At 44.9% G+C, this 22,697-nt stretch overlaps 2 protein-coding genes across 13 annotated transcripts in view; one reads left to right on the forward strand and one right to left on the reverse strand.

Moving 5' to 3' along the window:
* LOC122411957 (pancreatic triacylglycerol lipase-like) overlaps window positions 1-4,353 on the reverse strand; it is a 64,934-nt gene extending 60,581 nt beyond the window's left edge. Inside the window, exon 1 of the mRNA XM_043421102.1 lies at window positions 4,043-4,353. The gene's annotated coding sequence lies outside the window, so the exon portion shown is untranslated. The remainder of the gene's footprint in view (window positions 1-4,042) is intronic.
* LOC122411955 (Down syndrome cell adhesion molecule-like protein Dscam2) overlaps window positions 1-22,697 on the forward strand; it is a 113,719-nt gene that overhangs the window by 8,080 nt on the left and 82,942 nt on the right. The gene's annotated exons all lie outside the window — the stretch shown is intronic.

Here is a 22,697-nt window from a genome sequence, read left to right on the forward strand (position 1 = left end):
CAATGAACCTCAAGCTCTAATTACAGCGAAGCAAGCCAGTCTGTTACTTGCGGGTGTAGAGACGTCAGTTTACTACAATGGATTTGCTCAATTACGAGGGTGCATGTTCTAAGATACGATTAATCAAGTCGATTTGAGCGACCGAGTCGATTCTATATTTTCAATTGAATTTTAGTTTCAAAGTCGACTTTTTAATGGAACGTAATTCTGATAGTTTTCATTAGATTTAGTGAGCGGATATATTGAGGCAAAAGAATGGAAAATTCTTAAAGAATTTCGTTTCCGCAGTAATTGCGATTTGAAACAGTTGAGACGAAAATTTTAAACAAACTCGAAGGATCAATTAAATTTATTCAACTCTTCGTCAGCACCCGATAACTCGAAACTATGATAAACATTTACTGGCAGTAATTTGAAGATAAAAAATAATAATTGAATTTCCCAATCTCGTGATATTTTTATGAGGAACGACGCGGTGAAAAAGAGAGCAGCAGAAGAGTGTCTTGCTTTCGCGTTTATTCATTAACACCTCTTTATGCTCGTGAGCAGCCGTCGCTCTCTTATCGTCCTCTCAGCTCGTTTCTCTCACTTCTGGCAAGTCAACCCCCTTCAGTAGCCCTTTTACGCGACTCTCTTCGTCTTTCTAACGGGTCGAGCGCGACAAAACTCGAGGAAACAAGAGCGGCAGGGGGGGGGGAGGAGGGAAAATCAACGGCGACGACGACGTGCCTGGGTTCTCGTAAATTAAAGCACCCCGCGAGCGTTTCGCTTGCCTTCCTGTTCGAGGAACTTATTCCGCTCGGTTACGTGCGATAAAACGACGGAAGAAAGGCCAATTTCCAGGAGCAATTGCAGCAAACGTCGAAAGTCAGCGGCTCCGGAGCCCAGCCTCTGTGAGAGCTGACCCAAAGACTCTCCCTCGCTCCGCCCCTCTTCTCGCAGCGATAAAAGCCCACCTTCGGGAGGCTGCTCGAACCTCTCCGAACTTGGCGAATCGCTATTAAAAGATAAAAATATAAACGAGCATTATTTTTACGTGAACGATGGAGGATGACGTTTCTTTAACGATTCGTCACGACCTTTGTGTTCTCGGAGTCTCGACGGCATATTTCCCGCGTCAAAGACTTGGCGTCATTTCGCTCATTCATTCTTTGGGCAATCAAAGAATTGACTGAACCCGCGTTGATCTTCTAAATGTCAATGAACCGCTCCGCAACGATGTCCCGGGGTGTGATAATCCTCGTCAAGCAAAACGGACCGTTTCGAATTTCAAGATGCCGATAAACTCCGTTCAATTCCTTCGAGGAGTCGGAGGCGTCAAGATTCGTGGCTTCTTCTTATTCCCATATTCCGGTGGCAGATTAATTTCATTGAGAAAACTCGAGAATTAGATTTGTTGGATTAGGGAATTAGGAACGACGTTTGCAACGTTAGAGTCCAACGAATTTAACGAAAAAAACATTCGCAATGCACTCATTTTTTATTTCACCAAGTCATTGGTGTAGGCTGAAAAACTACAGTGAGAGAAAATTTCACTAAAAACTACTATGGTGCCATGGAAGTAGTATTTATCGTAATATTTATTAATTCTTACGAACATAATTTAATAATAATAATAAATAATAATAATAATAATGTAGAAGGGATTTTGGTAGAGGAAAATGATCTGTTGACTTGACACTACTGTCCTCTTGCCGCTTGGACACTTGCGCCTCATATTTCGACAAAAGTCCCCCCTCTTTCTCCACCGTTTGTTTATATTTCGCTCGCTCGACTAAGATACGATCTCATAAACAGAAACGCCGCGTACACCGTACAACACTCTCGTGGAAACTATAGCCTCGGTAAAATTCGACACTACAATAATAATAATAAAGTAATTTTTTGTTAAGCGACTCGATGAACATTGATGAGTGATGTGTCAAAATAAATACATCGGTACACATGTATACCGGTATATTATCGTACAATCGCGAATGAAATTCTGTTATTTACCATAGTAAATTTCTGAACACTTTGGCGTGTGATCGATGCTTGTGTTCGAGCTCCTCAAATTTTACTATGTAACCTCGAGTTTACTATGTAAATTTCAATTGTAAAAACAGTACTAAGTATAGCGAAACGGCATAATAATTCTACTTGACAGTTCATCGCATCGAGTCAACATAAATTTTACCTTTTGGTGAACTATGTTAGGAAAAAATAGGACAGTTTAAACCTTTGCCACAGCAAAATACGCAATTTAAAAATTTTCATTTAGAATTGACTTGAAAATAACAATATTTTTGGTAAAAACTTTCAAAATGGGCGTGTACGAATTGTAAATTCGGTAGGTAACAAAATTAACGTTGCAAACTTCAACATCACAATTAGGATCCGTCCGAGTCTTGAAAAGGATCGTTGATGCACGAAGTTTTCATTTTGAAAAAACATTTTCGAACAAATGAGAAAGAAGGTTGTCAAAATTTTTCCATTTTTTTGCCCATCGCTGAAAATGAATAGGCTCTCGTCCGGTGTTTCATTCGATTAACATTTCGTCAACAACCCTTTTCATGCCACTCTTTCGAACGAATAAATTGCACGCTTTCGCAGTGTCGATATTACCATAGCAAACGACGAAAAAGCACCATCTCTTATGCTCCAACTCCCCTCACACTGCCCGGCCTCGTTCCGTGTATGATCAAAGTCAATTTTTCTTGGCTGGAGGATAAAAAAAAGAAATAGTGAACCCCGCATCGGAGCAATCTCGTCGAGACTGTTCATGAAATGGAGCTCGAATCGCTGTTGTGTTCGTTGTTCTCAGTCACGTAATGGCTCTCGTACAATTATTTCACTCTCAAGAGCTGTCAGTTCGTGCCCTTATGTTTACACTCGAGGATTACCTTTCTTCTTTTTAACCGTTGTTCTCGCTTCTTTGCCAGAACAAAAGTGCAGAAAATCATGCACACACGATTCTCGAGGGTTGCCAGTTTTTATCGGTAATCATGGTGTTTTAGTGAGACCAACACCCACTTTTGCAGATTCACACATTTTGTTGCTAATCTTCCTCGAGGGAAGTAACTCGTATTGAGATGCCTCGAAAGTTTCGAGGTCGTTTTTTTGGACCTGTCTTCCCATTTTTCTGCACGAAAACTGAGTAAAATGAGTATAAACATTTTTTTTTGGGTATTTTAAGAGTATATTTTTTGGGCCTGACACTTTTTATATCAATATTTGCAATTTTTTTACGAAAAAATTCGTGAAAATAGTATTTTTTTTGACTGAGGCCCTTAAAGCGGTTTTGTATGTCAAAATCTTGGAGTTTGTTATTAAAAAGCTACAACAGTCCGCTCCTGGAAAGGGTTCAGTCACGAAAGTTTGATTTTGTTATCAATATTTTTATGTTTGAGGGTTCGCGCGTGCATGCACGAGTGGGGCGTGTAAGAATAACTGGGTAAATGGAGGGCAAGAATAGTGAATAGCTTGTAGAACACGTGCCTTGTCGTCTACAACCCTTTTTGACTCTCTCTCTCTCTCGCTTGTTCTCCCTGGCGGGATGACGAGTGTTTTGCATTGTCTGGTGTTAAGTCGTGGCACACTCGGCGAGGTCACGTGCCATTGCGAGTATTTTCGTTCAACGAGACGGAGGCTTCTGTTGTGAACTTCTATTACCTCTGTCAGGTTCTCGGACGCAAATCTCCAAAGTTCTACGTCTCAATTTCACTCTCTCATTCACTCGCAGTGTTCATTCACATGGGCTACTCGATCATGAACAGTGTGAATTTTCCTGATTTTTTGCTCGAATGTCATAAAAAGTGAGAAATTATCGTCAAGTTTTATGATGATATTCTCTCGGAAAGAAACCGTTTTCCCTCATCAAACGTATAGCAATTTATCCAAGATTTCCCTTTCCGATGTATAGTATCAAAACCGAATCGATTAATCGTCTGTCCAATTATGCGGCAATGAGAGCCTCGGATTTCCATCAGCCCATTGATGAGCTTCCTGATGCATGCAATGCGGAAATCCATAATAATACTGTGTGTTATCGCTATCTACGTACCTGGAAGACTGAAACCTTTGTCCAATCAGTCTTGATCGAGTTTTACAGAAGGCTGATAGATTCCACAAAGCTACTTCGGTCCTGTTGGTTTTGATATCCTCAACTTGTCAAAAAACGACAACATTTCAATGGTCAACAAACCGTCCTTTTGTATGGATCTGAAGCACTGATAACTGTGTTCTCACATTTTGATTCACTTGCCACTTTTGTATAATCTGAGATGCACGAAAGCGCATCAATTATTTATTAATTTTCACGAAAGTTTTACTTTATAACGAAAATCAATATTGAAGAATTTACATCGATCGCAGTAAAACACGGAAACACGACGGCAACACGCTCGCGCGCGCGTTTTTTTCTAGAACGTTCGACTCGCGCATGCGCCGTAAAGCGCATTCTTAATTATGTTAATTTCCCGAATTTATTTACGAAATTTAGTAACGAAAGTATTTTCAATCGATTCCGCGTATTTTTCCAAACAATTTGAGCCACATTACATTGATAACAAAGATCGCGATGATTTGTAAATTGACAAAACAACGGGAACGAATTTTCGATGTTTTATTTCACTTTTCTACCGTTAGCGTCGCTACTGTCGCGGCTTGTTTCGGGCCTTTGTATCGCTGCCAAATATGGCCGCCGTCCGTCAACACTCGACAGCGACGCGGTCAGTCGGTCGTTGCACGCGATCGTGAAAAAACGTCGCGGAGTGTCTCGAAGTATTTTGTGGTTACGTTCGGTTTTGTCGGATCGCGGAGTGTTACGTCTATATATCTATTGACACAAACCCAGTTTCGGAGGCACAACACAATCCAATTAAACCAAACACTGAGGGACAGCTGGTATTGAATAAAAGCCAAAAAAGGTACGAAACGTGGTGGTGTTGACTGTGCATCGCGGGACACGAAAGCTTTTTCATCTAGCATCGTAACATTATCGTTTGTTTTCTTAATCTTCTATAACAAGAGCAAAGTTGAAAGAGGGAGGAAAAGGAGGAGCATTACGATCGCACGGCATAGGTCGTAAAATATATTTTCAAGCTCATTCGAGATCGTCGTTTACTGAAGAATTTTAGATTACCATAACTGCACTAGAGGCAAAGTAATGTTATCTCATTTGTTTGATAAGGAAAGAATTCCCGTGGAAAAGGTGGCTTCAATATACTTGAATCTAATCCGTGAGCTTATAGCGGGTACGTGCAGTTGTGATATAAAAAAACAACGAGTGAGCGGAGAAGCTCCTGCGTGTCAGCATGTGCGGTGTTCGAAAGAGTCTTGCGAAGAGTTTCGTGTGTGCTTTCGTTTTCGCGAGTGGCAAGGGGATGAGAGTTTTTTTCTTATGAACGATAGAGTTCATCCGTTTGGAATCGAACGACGTAAAAAGCCGAAGCATCGAACTAGGGGGTGACGAGAATCATGACAAAATCCAGAGAAAGAGAGAGGTGAGAGGGATGCTGAACAAAGCGACGAGGTCAGGGTCGCGACGTCTTACTCTGCTCTCCACAAAATAGTTTGTATTTTATCTACGAATGTGTATATCTATAAGATAGTATTTTACGATATTCTGGTGGAATTTCCTGGGCTATGCTCGTTCGGAAACCACATTTTCTCTACGTGCTCCCCTTTGCTATACTTTTTTTCTCATTTTTCTTGAGGATCACACAAAGATTTTTCTAAAGGTTCGCCACACGTCTTTCCATATTCCTCCAAGTTTCTACTGAACTTACGAAACATTATCTCGTCCCCTGTCACTTTTTCCCCAGATTTCGAACCACTGGATCGACGTCGAGAAAGTCGTTTCCCCTCCACCTTTTATTTAGCTCCTCAAACCCCGAAGTTTCCGTGAAATACGAATAGTTAGTACAATTTTTCATAGAATATTTATACCAACGAAGAGTCCTCGATGCATTTGAATTTCCGTACACGAGTTACCGGAAGGGGCAACAAATTATAGTTCCAACAGAAAAATAGTAATTTATTCCTCCGCATCGGGAATTTTGACCACTTTTATCTTTTTCTCTCGCTCTCGCTCTCTCTCTCTCTCTGCGCACGCATAAAAATTAACGCTCTCTTCACATTTTTTCAACGCTGTGACTCTGCGCGCTCGATGCACGGGTCACGCTATTACGTTTTGACGGAATAATAGACACGCGGGCTCGTGCCATAATTCATTGACGTCGCTGGGCAGGCTTCCCTCGCCGGGCATACCAGAATTCATGGACGGCATATACGTATTTATATGCATGCTATACGTGTACGTATCCAGTCACAGTGGCCAGAATATAAGAGAGGAGGCGAGAGCGAGCTCGTGACAACCAACTGGCGCACAGAGAATTTTTACGACGTCAGCTGGTCTCTCTGTCCGCTTTCCAGGCTCGTACATAGAGAGAGGAAGATACGTACAAGTAGAAGGAGCGAAAGGGAGAGCCAGTCGAGTCTCGTATATGCGTTGAATATCGTACGGATATGGCGCATAAAAGCTTCCCTATTCGCTATCTCTTTCTCTCACCTTTCCTCTCTCCATTCCGCTGCTCCGAAGTTCCCACTCTAGTAGTAGCTACCTTCGTTTGTTCGGACCGGAAGAACTACGGGGCGTACAATTTTTTTCCTTCTCTTCTTTTTTGCATAAAAAAGGAGAGAAACTTTTTATCTTTTTGCACATTTTAATATTCGCTGGCACATTCTTCACTGCCGCGCCCCCTCTTCTTCCCCCCTTTTTTCCCTCACAACGTGTATCCCAATCCGCAGGATTTTACTCTCAACTGCCAGACACCCTTTTCACTCCCTGCCCCAGCCTCTCTGGGCTTTTCGACATCGTTTTTTTTTTTTTTTTTTTTTTTTTGGAGAGCGATCGGAGCCCTACGGACCGATTGAAAATTTGACCCGAAAATTCACTCGTTCTCGGAGGCCCACGTTTTTTGGGATTTTTAACGATTGGGTTATACAACGATGCTTGCGTTGGAGTTGAATAACGATAATTGTAACGGACATGAAAATACAGGATCGGAGTCGAGACGCACGAAACCGAGGGCATTGCAACTATTTTCTTTTCATAGTCTGTAATAGAATTTCACTTGCTCCCGTGGCGTAGGGATTTTCAAGATAATGGTGGGAGCTCTTTTTTCTTCTGGCAAGAAGAAAACACTCTCCTGTCCTCTCCCGTCGTTACGGTGGCACAAAAGCCGGCGCGAATGAACAAAAATGCCACCGTAACTCAGCCTGGGCTTCCTCTTACACGCAACGACGCTGAAGTTTGCAACTTCAGCGTTCAGAGTCCAACGAAATGGAAAAAAAAAAAAAAAAAAACCATTTGTAATTCACCAATTATTTTTTATTTCACGAAGTATCGGTGCGGCTTGAAAAACTGCCAATTGTAAATTCGGCAGGTAACAAAATTGGAGAATTACTGGAATTATTGGGGGTTTCTTTACATCATTTTGTTGGACTCCAACGTTGCAAACTTCAGCGTCATTACACGCAGAGGGCGAGGAGACCCGAAAAAACGTGCTTGGTACTCGAAGTGAGCAGGGCGATTCGGATAAAGTCATTCGAAATTGAGGCCCGAAATATTTTTCGTCCCACTTTCAAAGCACTTTTTTCAAAACTATCGATCCGGCTTTCTTTCGGTCCGTAAATATGCAGAGAATTTAAGTGCACACGTCTTAAGGTGGTTCGTGCTCGAAGGATCGTATTTTATGAGTGTCTAAATTGGATCGATTTTTACTTCCCGATTAAAGATATATAATCACTTTGAATTAATGTCAGAATTGTTAATTCGACATTGTAAATTAATTTGTCCAACTTATTTTTTGGCAAATTAAATGTCAAGCCATTAATTGGTCGGGGACACTGACCGAACCCGAACTTTGTGTAAATTTCAAGACTTTCTTAAGAAAATCGTCTCGTGCATGAACTACCTTAATGTACGAAGTGCTTTGAGAGCGTATGGCGAGCGAGATGAAAGGAGCTTCGATTATTTTACAAAAAGAGGGAAAGCGAGAAAAAGAAAAGCGAACACGCAGTCGTGACAGAAACGCGGACGTCAAAACATGGTTCTTCTGTATCAGAGTTCAAAAATTTTCTTCTTCCAATAAAATACATTCGATCGATACTCTTTGCTCCAAAATCCTACAAATGCACGAAACAAAGATCGCAATCTTTCGTTGAACGAAGGTAGCAAGAAAGTTTTTCATTACGACGCTGAAGTTTGCAACGTTCGAGTCCAACGAAATGAGATGTGAAAAAACTCTTGAATAATTCCAGTAAATCTCCAATTTTCTTCCCTGCCGAATGAAAAATTTGTAGTTTTTCAACGTCGTACGCCAATGATTCGTGAGATAGAAAATTGGTGAATAACAAATCTTTTTTTTCGCTCATTTCGTTGGACTCCAACGTTGCGAACTTCACCGTCGTTTATGCATTTTTCATCTTTCAGTTCAACGTCTTCTCGCAGCGGTAGCCATTGCGCTGCTCAGGAAAACTGCACTCGTTGCAGGGTCGGTCTTAAACTTCCGGATTTCACTCCAACCGCAGGATACACTCGGATTAAATGCTTTTACACATTCGCAGAGGGTAGTTGGATTCTTGAATTTTCAGCTCGCATATCTCGGAAAGAGTAGCACAGTGGATTTGATGCGCACGAGTTTCGTGCTGCTGACCGCTGTAACAGACGCTACTTCGTTTCACTTATTTTTCTGTCTCCCGCCATCGTTATCCCCTATTTTTCCCTCGCAGCCAGTCAGAATATGGCGTCAGAAGGGAGCGAGAGGGGCGGAGGGTGAAGGATGCCACCCGATGCAAAATACGAGTGCGTTGCGCTCGTAACACAACCAGCGATCCCGAGCAACGTTTTTTTTTCCTTCCCATATTTCCATTTTATCTTCATTCTCTGCTTTTTTGCCCTCTCATTTTTTCTCTTTCCTCTCCTAGTAAAAATGATCCAGCGGTGAAGTCCGATCCCCTTCCCGGGGTTGGCCTCGACAAACCGAGGCCGAAACCCCTTTGATTCTTGGCAGCGAACTTTCTTGGCATCCGAACAATTTCCTTCCACGGATACCCCGTGGTTTTGGACGTATCCTCGGGCCACCCCTTCGCCCTCTCTCTCTCTCGCTCTTGCCCTTTCTCTCCTGCTCGCAGATGCATTCGCTCGGTGGGGCCACCATGCCAGGAGATTATAATCGCTCTCCAACTCCGAGCGTCGACGAGCGCAGCGTGCGTAAAGCCATATACGTTTCGGTATTCCTGCTTTTTTATTTTCGTCTCTGTTTATCACTGCCCATACAACTTTCGTTGGCTCGTCTCCTTTTTCTCATTACGTAAACCGGCCAATTTTATCTGCATTTGTGGAAAATCGCTGCCGGTGTAATTTTCGATTCATCGTGCCTCCTGCTCGCACAATCCTCGACGATGCACGAGATTCGTATGCCAGCCGGGCTTGTTTATCGTTCGATGAGAAATCTGTGTCTGCAGCTCGGCTCTGGCTACGAGGGAAGGTCGAGCGAGCGGGACACTTCCGGAAAAGTGCGGAAGAGATATTTCTGGAGAGTGGAATATTGCAGAATCCGATTATTTGACTCGGAATACGCGCTGGAAAATGGCAGTCGACGAACGCCCGGTTGCTGTTCGGAAATTAAATTTGTTTCCGGGGCCGAGAAAAATTCGGCGAATTCGCTTTGAAATCTCGACAGCCGTGCGTGACGAATTTGCTCCGAATTTGGCACCGAATTGCCGATAATTATCTAGCCAATTCGCACCATTTTATTAACATTAATGAATTCATTGATTATTGCCAATTAGCAAAAACTTGCAGAAATTATGAAGAGCGAAAAATAGGTCGTTCGACAGCGTAGCTTTTCACCTCACGTCCTCGGTCCATCGAACATAAAAATTTTCAAAAAAAAAGAAAATTTTCACTTCGCTTTGTATCCCCAACATTCGAACACCGTCGCCAGAGATTTACAAAGCCATGGAACCCAAGAAACTTGCGAAATAATCTCCAATCATAATGCCCCGAAGTTGGAGATCTGCTTTCGAGCTTGCCAAGCCAACTTTGAGGACACACCGTATACTCGGGCGCATATACACGAACGTATCTTTACTACAACGTCGAGTAAACTTTCCTACACGGCTGATAGGGCTCTCCCGAAGCTTGTGGTGTATTAAACCTCTCACCCTCCTCCTCGGTATCACTCTTCCGTATCATCCTCCCCCCGATGCTCGTTCACTCACATCTCTCCCTCGATTACCTCGTCTACGAGAGTGTTCTGCGTCCGTGCCACATTCGCTATCCAAGAAGCAAAGTCTCCTCTTTACATGCTTCCTGGGCCATTCTATATACTCGGTTATACACGTCGCTCGCTCTCCTCGTCTCGTCTTTCTCTAGCAGCCTCGACAGGCTGCTCTTACCAGCCTCAAAACACAAACTCCCGTCCGTCATAGGAGGTATATACTTGAACAGGAAATTCCGGACAGCTATTCTATATTACACACACTCGATGAGCAAAGTGCGGGCTGCAGCAGCTTCGTTCACATCACGCAGCCTCGTATCTCCCTCGGAGTTAAAAGCTTCCTCTTGATATTCAACGTACGAAATATTGATCAGTGTGCCACGGAGCTTCCAGATTTTTCATCATTCTTTCATGGGCCACGTTAATTGGATAGCTGAAGGAAGCTCCGAGGCTACGCTCGTTCGGGGGACGACGCGCTGGACTTTGCAACGCCGGAGTCCGACGAAGGAACGAAAGAAACGTTTGCGATTCAACCATTTTTGACCAAGTATCGGCGGAGGTTGAGAAAAACTACGAATTTCTAATTCGGCGGGGAACGAAATTGGAGAATTGCTGGAATTGTCGGAGGGTTTTTTAGATCACTTCGTTGGACGACTTGAAAGTTGCAAACTTCGGCGTATTTCGCAGGTTAGAATTTCTGTGAAAATATTTCGAATATGAAGTTACCGATCGATTTCTCCCTCGTATTTGCATACTTTTTCTTGGCTTTTTATTGCAAAATATTCAATTTCCTACGTGCGGTGAAACCGTATTTTTCTGAGGCTTCATAAATTCGCTGTAACGAGGACCAGCATCCGCAGTTCGATGGTTCGTCTTTATTTTCTTTTTATCGAAGGATGCATCTCGAGAATGCAGCTCGTCTCGGGGTCCTTTTCAGGAAAGCACGAGTAGGATATTCACGAAAGAAAAATATGCCAAGAGACACGAATGCATTTTGCAGAAGGGAATAACGAGCTCGAGCTCAACTCCGGTGTGTCAATGGTTCAAGGTTCTCGCTCGGTGCACCATATTTTTTCAATTTCTTTGTCACAACGCCTCGCGCCGATCTCTTCGTTTCTCGACACGTTTTCCTCCTTTGTCGAGTCCTGAGCACCCTGCATCTCGATCCTTCCATTTTTCGCACATTTCTCGTGTGCCAATGTGTTTTCCTTTTTTGCGACGAGGAAACTTGTGTGCATTGGTCAGGATTCTTTTCACGACTACGATTCTTCTGGCTACGAGCTGAATATACATCTCGTTATTCATCTTCTGCTCTGAGAAAGCAGCACTCGCAACGTTGCTTGTTTACTCACACACTTTTCTGTCCTTGTATTTCCTTTTATTCTTCTGCCTTCGTTTTGATTAATCGCGATACGTTTCTTGCTTTGTGCATGGTGGATCCTTCGTAAAAACCTGATCTGGAGCTCGCGCCAGTTCTGCGAGAAGCATCTGACGTTGGCCCAGTCGACGCGGTGTCTTCTGCGACGTCCACTGCGGATCCATTTACCTGGAATCATTTATTTTTCGTCAGACAGATATTCCACTTGGTTGATGTTGGAAACTATTCGGACGCGTCGCCACTCTCCTGCGGAGAAGAGCTCGAATAATCTGCTCTAAGCATTTGTCGCGCTTTTGTGCGTACGCGGAGGCGTTAGCGAGCCAGGAAAAAGTGCAATTTTTTCTCGAGAGCCTGCGACCCGAAACACGTGATTGATGGGAGGGTCCTTATTATGCCTGAAGCAGAGAGAAAAACGTCATATCCGATGTCAAAAATAACTGATTGCGTTTTATGGCTTTTAGTCATTTCGCTCAGGACCGAACGACCTCCGCAAATAATTGATTCTTTTGTCGTAAGCGTTACAGACTGCACGCTCTTTTCATTTATCTAGATTTTTGCTGTCTCCGTGAGAAATTCAGTGAAAGGAAAAATATCGAATTTCTATTTGGATAGCATTTCACAGTCGACGAATAACCACGACGAAGTATTTGTTTGAATACCTCGGGACCGGAATGTTTGTTCGCTGTATAAAGTTACCGGCCAAACCCAACTTCAGGACGAACTAGTTTGTCCCCGCGCGATTTTCACGACAAACTTATTTACCTTGAGGAACAAAGCTTTCTTTTCAAACTGGATTTTATTCCTAAAAGCAGGTATTGCAAATATTATCTCGCTTTTGAAAATAATGTTCGTTCTTCCAGAACAAAAGAAACAAGAATCAATCAAACCGGTGGTGTCACCGGGCTTTGGGCTCTCCTCGAATTCCTGTCGTTTTGCCTCGTCGTGTCAAACTTATCATAAAGACGGCAAGAGAGAGAGAGAGAGAGGAACGTGAGTGATGTGAATGGCAGGGAGGAACGAGGGAGCATCTCCCGTAGGCTTGAGTGTTCCCGACACAAATTCGATACTCTTCCCTTCCTGCGACAACAGGATTCCCTCCCGAACAGGGCCCGTTACCGTTTCATGAACACGAGCACATTGACAAGTGAGAAAAAAGATGTCAAGCAGCAACATAAAGTGTGAAGGGTAACTCGAAAAATAGTGGCTCTAGAGCCAGGTACTTTGGATGACGTTGAAGTTTGCAACAAAAAAACTCCACAATAATTCCAGCAATTCTCCAGTTTCGTTCCCTGCCGAATTATCAATTCGTAGTTTTTCAACCTGCACCGATGCTTCGCGAAATTAAAAATTGGTGAATTACGAACGTTTTTTTCCTTCATTTCGTTGGACTCCGACGCGTTGCAAACTTCGGTGTCGTCTACTTTGAGTCTCTTCGTCCACAGCAATTCCATTGCTAACGATTGTATCCTGGACTACGAATGCAAAGTATCCCCAAAGTAGCATCGAGCCCCATATGAGACGGTGGCTGACGAAAGAGCGAACGGAAAAGTCCTCAACGGTTTTCTTCTCCAGCGCACCAATAACGAGCCACAAGCTAATTGCTCACAGCCAATGAGCCGGGGTCGAATGGGCGTGTCCCCTGAGCGAGCTCCTCCCACACGCTCCCATTCGGCGTGACTCATCAGTCAATATCTCATCAAGTATGCATCCAAGCGAAAATTGACTGGGAACTTTAATCCTCGGAATACAGCGATCAATCTAATTGGCAAAAGTTTAAGACGAGTTTTCAGACACCCGGTGGAGCGGGCCGATATATTTATGCCTCGTATATCTTTTTGCCCTTACGAAGCTCGGTAGGTACAAGACGCCAGCCGGAAATACGCGAGACGTGACGCGCGGAGGATCTTGCAGAGATCTCCGTTCTTCTCTCCTCGCTTGCACGTGACTCCTCGCACACCTATCCAATACGCGAGAGCTCATGTGCTTCCCGTAGTAAGCTCTTGTACGTGTCGTCTCGTGTAACACACCGGGAATTGCCGGATGGACAGCTCGAGAGTAAGACCGAATGAGAGTAGGAGAAAATGTCGCGCCTGCTCGCTTGCTCGCTATAAACCCGAGTTTCTTCGTCCCGTGTTGGACGCCGGGGTTCTATAGACTGCACTTCGACGGGTCGAGGGGATGTCGCGAGTAGTGCTCGCACATTGCCAGCGTCCCCGGGGGATGTGCGCATTTCAGAGTTTGATCGGACTCCCTTCGAGCCCGTTTCTCCTTCTCCTGCCCCCGCGCTTTTCTCCTCTTTTTGTTCCTTTCTCTCTCCCGTCAATTCGAAAGTAGCCTTCCATCGGTTCGCATATAAACATTGCGATATCGACGACCTCCAGGGGGAAAGGAACGTCGTCCGCGTCTCGATCCCATTCGCGCTGCTCTTGTAGTAGTTACATTCAAATGCGAGTCAATTGACTCTCCAGACTCCTCCAGTTTTCTTCCTGTCTTCCAACGTCTTATTCAACTTTCAAAGCTGCACCGACGTCCCTGAAACTATGAGCCGGGGAACTATGAGCGAGGGTTGGAGGGAAGAAATATGAAACGGAGCTCCTCGCTGCTCTCAACATTTGCGTCAAAAGTCAAAATTCTTTTAACCCAAAGTCCAATGACGTAAGAAACTTCCTTGTACTTCTTCTTACCTCAGCTCCCGAGTAGCAGCTTTTCCGAGGAGACGTCAAATTTGTTCTTGGATTCATTCAGCCGGAAGCTTTGGATAATGGAGTTTCCATTTCACCTAGAAAACGGAACGAAGTGCTTTCGTCTTACACAATTGTCATTTTACCTTCTCTTATTCCTCCGCCCTCTCCGCCTTTGCTAAAAAAAGTGAGTCTCGAACGGATGGGACTGGTACGAGACGATTCGTTTTCCTGATCGATAGCTCTACTTTCGGAGTCTGTTTTCGCACGGCGTCATCGCGGAGCACTAACCATGAGCTCCTCAATTTTCGTCCTCAACACGGAGAAAAATGATTTAGAAAAATTACTGCCCAAATCGCGATTACTGTTGAAAATATCAGGCGAAATTGTGAAAAATTACAACTATTTTATACATTTCAAATTGCGAATTTTAATATTTACGATGTAGCACAGTAAAATTTTGGGCAATATTGCCGAAAAAAATAAATCAGAATGCAACCAATAGTTCATTACGAACGAGAAAGAAAGAAAATACTTGAAAATAATACAAAGTAAAGGCGGAAAATAAAACAAATTACAAGAATGATTTGAGTCGAGAGCCTGAGATCCAAGAAAGAAACGAAGTGAAGTAGAATAAAATATAATGAAATAAAATGGTTGGATTACATCGCAAAAATATGAAAAAATATGATAAGGACGATTAAAATTGCGCGAGTTAGATAAACCGACTCGAAGAAGAAGAAGACTACAAAAAACACTGCAAATTTATCCAGAATTTCTAGATAGTTTTAGAAAACTCTCTTCCCCGTGAACGAATATGAGGCGTGATTTTCGGACATGTGCGTTTGTTCAGAACGACTAAGCAATCGTCTGTACTTTGTTTACACCCGGAATTTTCGACTTTTTATCAGCTTGGCTGTGTCGGAGAGTTCAGTAGCCAGAGCTCTTGCAGGGCTGGGGAGAAAGTCTTTTCGCAGTTACAGTGCAGCCTCTTCTTCGAGTCCTTGTGATTCGCATTGTTGAGAAAGCAGCCTGACAGAAGTTAAACTCCCTCGAGTGAGTGACGGGGGGCTTTGAGATTGATATGGATCCAGGCATCAGGCAATTCTCTTAGCACGAGCCCCTTGGATGCCGTCACTGATTCGCTCTTCTCATCTTCGCGTCCCCCGCGTCTTCGTCATTGTAAATCGACATCGAGGGAAGAGCGTTGGAGGCGCATTAGTGAATCATTATCGAGGCAAGAATACGCGAATGGGAATATATTATAACACATTTATTTTATGAACGGATATTACCATTGGAGAATTGGCGGAAAGTGTTTCGAACGAGATGGGGAAGGGGAGAGCAGAATAAACTTCGATCAGAGACGCTAGCGAAATAAGCTCGTCTTTCCAACCAACCTTGCACCAAAGTTTCGGATATCAATTAAGGACGTCGCATCATTTGTCATTAGCTAGTTCGTTCCACCCCATCGCTGGTTCAACGCACAGAAACGACCCTCTCATCGGATATTAAATTTATTCAGTGAATATGAACTTCCATCGACGATCTCCGTTTCCATGTCGTTAATGCTGCAGTGAGCTGTCAAGCACCGTATTATACTGTGAAATATTGGTTTTTTATCAAATTTTGTAAAAATCGAGATGAAACATTTTTTTTATTTTCACTCACAATTCCATTCGAGATTGAACCGCATTTTCGTTTGTTACGTTCCCACTTTTAAGTGCCATGCATCGTCGAGTCAAACTTCGTTGGAGTAATACAAAATCTAAAAAAAATCAAAATTTCACAAATCCTTATCAGTCCAATAGGGTATTCGCAGTTGAAATTTCAACACAAACGACGTTGAAGTTTGCAGCGTTCGAGTCCAACGAAATTAACGAAAGTATAACATTTGTAATTAATCAATTTTTTATTTCACCAATTATTTTGGTGTAGACTGAAAAACTACGAATTGCAAATTGGGCAGGTAACAGAATTGGAGTATTTTTTAGATCATTTCGTTGGAGTCCAACGTTGCAAACTTCACGATCGTAATTACGTGAGCTCATATCAGAGCGAACCGTGCACGCAGCTGTGATGGTTTTCACATTAGTTCGATACGATCTCGAACTTCCGCCCAACCCCGAAGTTTTATCCGGCGCACTTTGTCACAAAATTTCATACGACATTTCAAGGAGTTTCCACCTCCCTAGGACAGTATTAGGCTCGCGGGAGTGTCGGATTGGGAGAGTTTCAGGATCAATCGTGGAGCACCCTGTGTGTCGACGAAGCCAGAAGCAGGAGGTATTGCTCCGAACCGCATTAAAATGTTTTCGAATCGACAAGTGAAATCTTCATCGGAGTTTGGTCCATTGGCTAATGCTCTACAGACTCGTGAAGGAGCATCATCGTTGTGATGGCACGAGAAGCAGAGAGGCATGAAGGGGAAGGGCGCGAAGGCCTGAAACGAAGGCAGCGTGCGGGGTTGGGTGTAAGAGGATACGGGAGGAGAATGATGGTGAAAAAAGTCCGTTGAATGAGAAAAAATTGGAGTGGGGAGAAAAGAGGAGAAAAGGAGAGAAATCCTGCTGTGGCAGGTGGAGCGAGAAAAAGGAAGGATGAAGAAAAACCAAGAACGGAAAGGAATGACGGAAGAGAAAAATATATAGTCGGGTACAGTGAGAAAGAGCAAACTGAGTTTCGTAGATGATTCGTTGGAGGGCGGCGGCGCAGGGGGTATACGGGGGAGGGAGACCCAGAGCAGGCTTGGGGCACGAGGATTGTGCGGTGCTCTCAGAGGGTGGCGAATGGGCGCCTGGCAACGAACGATATTACTCTTTCGTGCTTGCTTACTGCTGCTACTACTACTGCGGCCTCTCTTCCTCTATAAAGCAAGTGGAATCGGATAGAAAGATTACTCGTGCAAATACCCGGCGAGGAGGCACGCCGGGAATCGGTGGGCTTGGGAGGAGGACGAAGAGGAAACTTGAGCCTCGAGAAAGTCCATGCTAGAACGATCTGATAGATAAGAATCTTCGTTTTTGCCTCCCCTTCCCATTCCTCCTTCTCTCACTCTTTTTCTCTCGCGCTCTCTTTCTTTGATCTTTTCCCCCCTGCGCCTTGGACCGGGGCATACAAGCGCAAAAAGACGTGACACCTTCGGCACTCTCCGGTTTACCGACTCCTTCAACAAGGTAAAACATATCGAGCTATAATCTTTCTCGAACTTTTCCACCGTACATTTTACTACACGCGTGTACACAACCTTCCGTGTGTGCATTCCACAGCCGTGTTTTTTCAAGGAAATTTACACCTCGAGGTTGTCACGATTGAAAATAAATTCTCAACGGTATCGGGCTCCTCGGACGAAAAAGTCGCTCGGCCCTTTTACCTTCTTATAAAGTAGAGTCGTGAGCCGTGAATTAGCTGCTCGTTGTCATCGCCGCTTTTCCGCGAATTTCATTGCCTCCGAGTCTACGAAAACTCAGACTCTCTTCCGTGTGTAACGAGGAATTGGAATCCGAGTTTTATCTAAAAATTTCAACGTATATCGGAGCAAAAGACAAAATGGAATTGTTGCACATGGAAAGTCGTCAACAGGGAAAATCTACTGCGGAGGACGATGATGATTCGTGATGAATTTCATCGAGGGAAAGTTTCATTAAATTTCGAGCCAATAATGAAGCATTTTTTCAAGCAGATTCATTCAAATTCTTCCAAAAGTTCGAATGACGTTTGAATTTGTTATTTTTTTCATGGAAAATGACGTTAGGCAAGATGATAGCGAGTTCATACATCGCCCAGTCCTTCCTCTAACTTTATACGACGAGTCAAACCGATATCGGAACGTTGGAAAATTGTAGTCTGAAAATAATACTGGAGCGACGTTTCAACTTTTCGAGAGGAGAATGACTATCGGATTTTGGCTAAAAATAGAATTATAGGAAGGTGGAGAACTCGTGTATCAATCATGAAACCGATACGTTTTGTATTACACGCGAGTATTATTCGCACGAATAATTGGTGGCTGGTATAACGAAACGCAGCAACGAGGGTTTTCACTGGCGAAAGAATTCGAATTTTTTTCGTCTGGCGAGAATGTTTGAAGCGGTGCGTCTGCGTCATTCCCACCCCAATTTTTCCGGCTGAATTTTCCGCATGCACATATTCGCGTCCGCACGTATATATTCGAGACTGAAAACAATGGATACGATTCCGGCCAAATGTGCGAGCAGGGGGGGGGGCGAGGCGGTGCATTATGGGCGTGGAATTTTTTGTTTTTTTCCTTTGTGCAATTTTCGCATATAGAAATCCGGAAAATTTGGAGTACGTGTGCAGCCGCGGCATAGCGCGGCTGGGATAGGAATAACAATAACCCTTCGCTGCCGCCCTGCTCCCAGTAGTTGGATCTACAGTTGCCTCGGAATTTATTCACCTTCGTAATGACGCGTAGCAGCAGAGGGGCTTGGTACTCTTGAGTATTCGGGAGATAAAATCTTCTTAAAAATAAAAATGAAAGAAACAGGCCGTTGTGCGGGATTAAAACGAAAACCAAAACGAACCTTCCATACACGATTCTTTCCGGGGAACTTTTTCGCCTGGAATATATTCATTCGCGTTGATGAAGACCCGAAGAGAGGAAGGTAGAAAATGGGATCGCGAAAAGTGCGCTCGTACGCGTCGAAATCCATAAAAAAGTGTGTTTGAACGTTTTGTTTTATTCCGAAGAAAATAGAAATTGTTTAGCGAGGCGCGCGGGGCTTGTTGGCACGGAAGTTGCGGCGCATTCCCCGCTCTGTACTTTCTCTTTCTTTTCCTTTTCTCCGAGCCCCTTCGCCGCCGCCGGGGCTCGGCGAACGCGCATATTTCGATGCAGTCGCACACAAATCCAGCGGGGGAGGACGGATCTCTGTGTACGGACACGCCAAGAGGCTCTAGAGACGTTCAACACGACGAGAATCCCACATTCATGCATCGAGCTCACGTTTGATGCGCGAGAGACGCGAATTGGCTGGCTCTCCTCTCCGGGTGCAGTCCCTCTTGTTCCTCGGGCTTGTATCACACCGAGAGGAGCTCCCGCACCGATACGTAATTACGCGACACGCAGTGCGCGGCTCTCGGCGCCCGCGGGCTCGTATCTTTTACCCTCGACGACGAACCTCGCAACGAAAAGGGCGCAGGTTATTTTGCTCGGCATTCCAGCCGGTGGTGCTCGAGCCCCTGAGCCTGCTAGGAGCTGCTGCGTACACTTTACAAATGCTGCGGAACTGCACAGATGTTCCGGAGCGTCGGGACGCTCTGCACACGTCAATTCGATACGCGCCCCCGCGACTTTGTTCTCGTTCTTCCCCCCGCCCGGCTCCTCCTTTCACTCGCCTTCCTGCCCCCTTCCCGATGACTTTCTCATTGTAGAGATGACATTGTTCCTTCGCATATTGAATAAAACGACTGCGGCGAGCCAATACTCTGATATATAAAATCACTCGAAGACCGGATGACGCTGAAGTTTGCAACGGTCCAATGAAATCGCGTAAAAAAACTCTCCAATAATTCCAGTCATTCTCCAATTTCGTTCCCTGCCGAATTTGCAATTCGTAGTTTTTCAACCTGCACGGATGATTCGTGGAATGAAAAACTGGCGGATTACAAATGTTTTTTTCCTTCATTTCGTGGGACCCGAACGCTGCAAACTTCAGCGTCGTAATACCGGGTGGCCTCGGAGTCGATCGGAACGCCAATAGAAATCGTGGATCCAGCAGCACCGCGAGAAGAGACTTTTGCAGTCATTTTTCTCTCCGAAACTTCGCTTGGCAATATAAATTCGTTGGAATCCCAAACCAGAAGGGTTTTTTAGTTGCGCATCAAAGCGAGGCGTTCCGTCCGCCTGAGGCCGTTGGTAACTGTCACATTCTTTCGAAAAACCGTCACTTTGACAGTTCACTTTTTATTTTGAGTTCTCCGGACAGGGTTCTCGGGAGCTCTCACGAACGAGACTATTTAAGGGTCCCCAGACCGCTCTCAGTCTGAGACTCGAGAGGGTCGATTGTATGTGGAGCCATCGTCAGTCGAGAAACAATGAAATGTTGAAAATTTCTGCGTCCAATCGCCTGCGGCGATACTGTTCTCCTTCGCGCGTCACCCTCTAATCGTTGAATAATGGAAAATCCGCAGCTCCTTCTCGTTTGATTTCTTTACACAGCCTTTGCGTAACTCTGTCCTCGTACATTCTTCTTCTTCGAAGCTGGCAGTTGTTTCATGCATCGGAGGACAAAGAACATTGTCAAAGGAACATGTGAATACCTTTTCGGATGAATCATTTAAAATATTCCGCATCAATCTTCGTCTCCCCGAGCCTCGACAGCGAACGGTTCCCCCGCGCACGCAGGCTGCTTGTTGACAAGAGGACGGAAGAACCCGAATGACCGTTGTTCCAAGTTTTTTCATTCCAGGAAAGCGAAGATTGTGCATTATGAGTCTGATGAAAAGCGCTTTTAACGATGAATTTTTAGCCGAGGCAGGTTGATATTATTGTTTGGAAGCCCGCGGGGGAGCTGTGCGTGATTGCGATTTCCAAAGTGTATCGAAACTGGTACGCCAGCATGAGGTAAAATGTGAAAGACGAAGGATATTAAGGGAAAGTTCGCTGGTGCAATAACGAGAGAAAACTTTGCTTCTACTTAGCCTTTAATTATCGGCTCGCGCAGAAGGAGAGCGGGAGAGAAAGTGAAAGCAGAGAAAAAGAGGCGAGAGCAAGCAGGAGGAGTGGAAATGTGGTTTCTCCTTGGGCTGAGAACGACGGAGCTTTTTTCTTCCTCCGATATCCTCAGTTGGCTCCGAGGATATCGAATATTATAGAAAGAGGCCCGAACCCGGAGAATATTGCGCGAAGAATCGCGCGCGCAAAAAAGCCGAGCAGCGAGCGCTCCTGCTCGTATCACAGCTCCGCCTAATCCCTCTCTCCTTCTTTCACTTTGTATTTTAGTACCCCGTGGCGGCGTTGATCTCGGCGAAACTCCCTCCTTGCTCAGTCCCTCTCGCCCTTTCCCTTCATCTCCACGAACGCCACGATTCATCCCTCTGGCAATAACTCAGTGACTTTCTCCTCTTGCCCCCATCCAGCCTTGTTCCCTCTCTCACACACACGCACACACACACCCATGCGAATAGGGAGCGCCGGTAAGAAGAGCCGCAAAAAAGTGAAGCGATACAAATTGTACCTCTGGCCTCTAGTCTACATAAATCATCTTTCTCTCCTGACATGTCTGATGTTTCCTTTCTCTCCCTTCCACTCTCGCCCTTCCCAGCTTCCTGTCCTCCCGGCCGTCACACATGTTGTTTGCTTATGTGTGGAAACTGCGAGTCACGAGAGCCCACACGGAGAAAGCGCGAGGGGCTGATAAAATACGCAAAGTGTTTGCACGTAATCGCCCGCACTTCTTGTTCCATCACATAAACTATTGTGGTGATCCAGCTCGCTGCTCTCCATGAGAGGGAGTTTCGAGTCGTCCCTCATAAATATAAAAGTGCGAGAGGGAGAGGCCCGTAAATCTCATTCCAACCGGGCATGGCAGGTAGTTTGGAATATTCTGGAGAGTTGCAGCTCCGCGCTTTCTTTTCTGCGATGTATCGTTCGCAAGATATTGAAGAATTAGTGTCAGCCAATTCGGATTCGTGGGCGATGTGTTCGAGGATCGTTGATAAGGTCGATCGCGCTCTGAGGAGGGCGTGGTTCCGTACTCGGCGTGCTCCGCCCGCCACTTCTGACGCTTCCGGTGCAACTAATTTGCTGCCACTGCGATTCACCGTCATTTGACAAATGGCGGGGATCGCGCAGAAAAAATAGTTGGAATCGTGTCTCTTTGTAATTTTGCCATCCGCGAGTACAGTGTCGAGCTTGGGTGTGGCTTTTGAGAAATTTCGAGCTTATGCTAACGCACACGTGCTTACACGTTCGCCATTCACGTCGGATCCTTCGTCGTTTCTCACTTTGGTACATTCGCTTCTTATCTGGTCCCCCCGCATGTATGAATGTATTTCGGAAGCGGTTCGTGGAATTTCGACCTCAACCCCTCGCCCCGACGGGGCGAGGCAAGTTTCTCTTCCAGAACTGAAAATTACCAAGGCCAGAAGCATGGAACATGTTCCACAGCATGGTACTCCATTCCCGAGAGGGAAATGAGCATACCCTCGCCCTATCTTTCTCCATTTTCTGCCATCTCACTCTCTCTCTCTCTTTCACTCGTTCCCGGCCACACGCATGCACTATAACGGTGTCACAGTGCAATATAGAGCATCTGAAACGTTCACTGCACTTGGCCCTCCCTCCTCCTTTAACCACCCCCAGCGCTATCTACCCTCGTAATGTAATCTCACGGTGTCCCAAGCGAG

This window comes from Venturia canescens, chromosome 6 (assembly GCF_019457755.1).
Source record: "Venturia canescens isolate UGA chromosome 6, ASM1945775v1, whole genome shotgun sequence".
NCBI classification, from domain to species: Eukaryota; Metazoa; Arthropoda; class Insecta; order Hymenoptera; family Ichneumonidae; genus Venturia; species Venturia canescens.